At 29.7% G+C, this 4,806-nt stretch overlaps 1 long non-coding RNA gene across 1 annotated transcript; it reads left to right on the top strand.

Moving 5' to 3' along the window:
• The first annotated feature begins 3,683 nt into the window (after positions 1-3,683).
• On the top strand, positions 3,684-4,557 carry LOC143242208 (uncharacterized). Its single transcript, XR_013022566.1, has 2 exons — positions 3,684-4,031; positions 4,133-4,557. It is a non-coding gene; the product is annotated as an uncharacterized LOC143242208 (long non-coding RNA).
• The last annotated feature ends 249 nt before the right edge of the window (positions 4,558-4,806 follow it).

Genomic DNA, 4,806 nt, shown 5'->3' with positions numbered 1-4,806 from the left:
TTTTTATCTGTCATATTGTTAGAATCATGATGTGTTTATTGTCACTATAATTGTTGCTATGATATAAAGTAGTTATTAGTTAACTTTTATCTGTCATATTGTTAGAATCATGATGTGTTTATTGTCAATATAATTGTTGTTATGATATAAAGTAGTTATTAGTTAATTTTTACCTGTAATATTGTTAGAATCATGATGTGTTTATTGTCACTATAATTGTTGTTATGATATAAAGTAGTTATTAGTTAATTTTTACCTGTCATATTGTTAGAATCATGATGTGTTTATTGTCACTATAATTGTTGCTATGATATAAAGTAGTTATTAGTTAACTTTTATCTGTCATATTGTTAGAATCATGATGTGTTTATTGTCACTATAATTGTTGTTATGATATAAAGTAGTTATTAGTTAATTTTTATCTGTCATATTGTTAGAATCATGATGTGTTTATTGTCACTATAATTGTTGTTATGATATAAAGTAGTTATTAGTTAATATTTACCTGTCATATTGTTAGAATCATGATGTGTTTATTGTCACTATGATATAAACTAGTTATTAGTTAATTTTTATCTGTCATATTGTTAGAATCATGAGGTGTTTATTGTCACTATAATTGTTGCTATGATATAAAGTAGTTATTAGTTAATTTTTATCTGTCATATTGTTAGAATCATGATGTGTTTATTGTCACTATAATTGTTGCTATGATATAAACTAGTTATTAGTTAATTTTTATATGTCATATTGTTAGAATCATGATGTGTTTATTGTCACTATAATTGTTGCTATGATATAAACTAGTTATTAGTTAATTTTTATCTGTCATATTGTTAGAATCATGATGTGTTCATTGTCACTATAATTGTTACTATGATATAATGTAGTTATTAGTTAATTTTTACCTGTCATATTGTTAGAATCATGATGTGTTTATTGTCACTATAATTGTTGTTATGATATAAACTAGTTATTAGTTAATTTTTATCTGTCATATTGTTAGAATCATGATGTGTTTATTGTCACTATAATTGTCGTTATGATATAAACTAGTTATTAGTTAATTTTTATCTGTCATATTGTTAGAATCATGATGTGTTTATTGTCACTATAATTGTTGCTATGATATAAACTAGTTATTAGTTAATTTTTATATGCCATATTGTTAGAATCATGATGTGTTTATTGTCACTATAATTGTTGCTATGATATAAAGTAGTTATTAGTTAATTTTTATCTGTCATATTGTTAGAATCATGATGTGTTTATTGTCACTATAATTGTTACTATGATATAATGTAGTTATTAGTTAATTTTTACCTGTCATATTGTTAGAATCATGATGTGTTTATTGTCACTATAATTGTTGTTATGATATAAAGTAGTTATTAGTTAAATTTTATCTGTCATATTGTTAGAATCATGATGTGTTTATTGTCACTATAATTGTTGTTATGATATAAACTAGTTATTAGGTAATTTTTATATGTTATATTGTTAGAATCATGATGTGTTTATTGTCACTATAATTGTTGCTATGATATAAAGTAGTTACTAGTAAATTTTTTTATCTGTCATATTGTTAGAATCATGATGTGTTTATTGTCACTATAATTGTTGTTATGATATAAACTAGTTATTAGTTAATTTTTATCCGTCATATTGTTAGAATCATGATGTGTTTATTGTCACTATAATTGTTGTTATGATATAAACTAGTTATTAGTTAATTTTTATCCGTCATATTGTTAGAATCATGATGTGTTTATTGTCACTATAATTGTTGTTATGATATAAAGTAGTTATTAGTAATTTTTATCTGTCATATTGTAAGAATCATGATGTGTTTATTGTCACTATAATTGTTGTGATGATATAAAGTAGTTATTAGTAATTTTTATCTGTCATATTGTTAGAATCATGATGTGTTTATTGTCAATATAATTGTTGTTATGATATAAAGTAGTTATTAGTAATTTTTATCTGTCATATTGTTAGAATCATGATGTGTTTACTGTCACTATAATTGTTGCTATGATATAAACTAGTTATTAGGTAATTTTTATATGTTATATTGTTAGAATCATGATGTGTTTATTGTCACTATAATTGTTGTTATGATATAAAGTAGTTATTAGATAATTTTTATCTGTCATATTGTTAGAATCATGATGTGTTTATTGTCACTATAATTGTTGTTATGATATAAACTAGTTATTAGTTAATTTTTATCTGTCATATTGTTAGAATCATGATGTGTTTATTGTCACTATAATTGTTGCTATGATATAAAGTAGTTACTAGTAATTTTTATCTGTCATATTGTTAGAATCATGATGTGTTTATTGTCACTATAATTGTTGTTATGATATAAACTAGTTATTAGTTAATTTTTATCCGTCATATTGTTAGATTCATGATGTGTTTATTGTCACTATAATTGTTGCTATGATATAAACTAGTTGTTAGTTAATTTTTATCTGTCATATTGTTAGAATCATGATGTGTTTATTGTCACTATAATTGTTGCTATGATATAAAGTTGTTATTAGTTAAATTTGAAAAGTTTGTTTGTTTGTTTTTGAATTTCGCACAAAGCCACACAAGGGCTATCTGTGCTAGCCGTCCCTAATTTAGCAGTGTAAGACCAGAGGGAAGTCAGCTAGTCATCACCACCCACCGCCAACTCTTGGGCTACTCTTTTACCAACGAAAATTGGGATTGACCGTCACATTATAACGCCCCCACGGGTGGGAGGGCGAGCATGTTTGGCGCGACTCGGGCGCGAACCCGTGACCCTCAGATTACGAAGCGCATGCCTTAAGACGCTAGGCCATGCCAGGCCCTAAATTTGGAAAGAAACAAACAAACAAACTTCTTTGGTCACATGTTAAGACCTAAGTTTGGTAAGGTGATCATGGACTACTGTTACAACAATGTGTTGTTTTGAATTTTTGTTTGAAAGTGATCGTTGTAGGCTAAAGTTTGACCAGAGTCGAAACGAAATCAGATAAACTATCTCAGTTGTTGTATCTGTACTGAAACATTAATAACAGATTAGTAGAGTTATTGATAGAGTGTCTGTCGTTAGTTATTAGCCGTATTCAGGACAGAATACGGAGGTCATTCTGTAACTATCATACCCTCGTTACAACTGCTGAACCTTCCAATAACACTATTACTATAATAATCTTCTCTGATTGGTTCTTAAGACCGCCTTCTTTCCCTCACATACCTAATAAGCTGGGTCAGTGAGGCACATAGCTCGCGGAGAATGAATAACCACCACGCCGTATTTCCATGTACTGCAGGATCCGTCTTCAGGCTTAACTGAGAAATAAATAAAAACTCCTTCCAAAAATTATTCATAAACAAATACTTTGATGAAATTTTAATAATATTTTCACTACTATACCAGCTAATATAAGGAATTAGTTATATTTATTACCGTAAAGCAGCTGTTACAATGCTATATTACATCCAATTTTACTTTTCACCCACACGGGAATAATTGTTTATTATTATAAAGATATTAAAATGTAAAGCTATATTATTATTATTTTGTAAAAATTTAATATTTTTTTAGAAATTCAGTTCGTTAATTTAAGTAACGTCTATGGTAGTGCCATCTGTTAGCAGTTAAGGATACTTATTTATTCTATGATGTCTATTGGTCTTTCTCTACCTTGCGTGACAGCAAGCAAGCCCACTCATATCGACTCGACCGACGATAACGAAAAGATTCGTTACAGTGAGCGCCATGTTTGTTTTATGGCAACGCGCCATACTAGAATTGAATACTTGAACACGAACGTCGTTAAATGGAACCACGACTCTGCTAAATAGGGATACTTGTAGAGAGGATTTCTTAGTCAGCGAACATCCAGCGGGCACGACATCAACCCCGCGGGGGCTATTTTCATACCCCATGCTCAAGTAATAACTTTCTTCATCGACGATGCACGAGGCATGGAAGGGGCAAAAGAAAGGTGAACATCTTGTAGCGGGGGTGGAAAGATCCGAACCAGGTACGTTAGTAAACGTGTACGTGTAACCCATTATTGTATAACTAGCTATACTTTTGTAACTGAAAAGTGTCTGTTGTTTTTTTTTAACCCCCTTCTGTCAGACGTCAACACAAAGTTCCAAGTCGCTAGCTACGTATACTGAAGGTTTACTGGAAACTTTTATCTCGGTTACATTCAGTATACGAACTAGAGACCCTATTCACTCAGCCACACAAGAGTCCTGGAAATAAACAGTAAACAGTTTCATACAATCTACTTTAATAAATGTTCTGCAGCTGTTTATGAAGAAGCCCGAGGTTGTGAGGAGTACACTGTAATATGTACAGTGACGTTAAACTTCTACGTACGTTAGGAGCCCGGATTTAAAACATCTCGTCAAGTCTCGTGTTGAAGTTCAGGACGACCAAACAACGAACGTGTAGAATACACGTCGATAAAGAAAAGTTTAATTGAAAATTCGAACAAACTTTTTGTGTACAAAGTTTCACACAGTAATGTTCGAAATAAAAGTTATTCAAACAGTAAATTTTGTTTATTCTTACTGTGGTTTAATTTATGCAAAATAAATAAAAAACAAAATATGAAAGAAGTTTTTATAATAAGATACGAAGGGTATAAAACACACACATGAACACTGGGGAAAGTGTTTGTAGTAAAATATATGACAAGTAATCATAAAACAAAATGTAACACTTAAACTGGGAATGTAGTGTAATATGGTACATTAAAAACTAGTGCAATGACAGTAACATAATGTGGTACAGTATAGCAGTGG

Source organism: Tachypleus tridentatus, unplaced genomic scaffold (genome assembly GCF_004210375.1).
Source record: "Tachypleus tridentatus isolate NWPU-2018 unplaced genomic scaffold, ASM421037v1 Hic_cluster_2, whole genome shotgun sequence".
Classification (NCBI taxonomy): Eukaryota; Metazoa; Arthropoda; class Merostomata; order Xiphosura; family Limulidae; genus Tachypleus; species Tachypleus tridentatus.
This window is presented reverse-complemented; position numbering and strand designations above follow the sequence as displayed.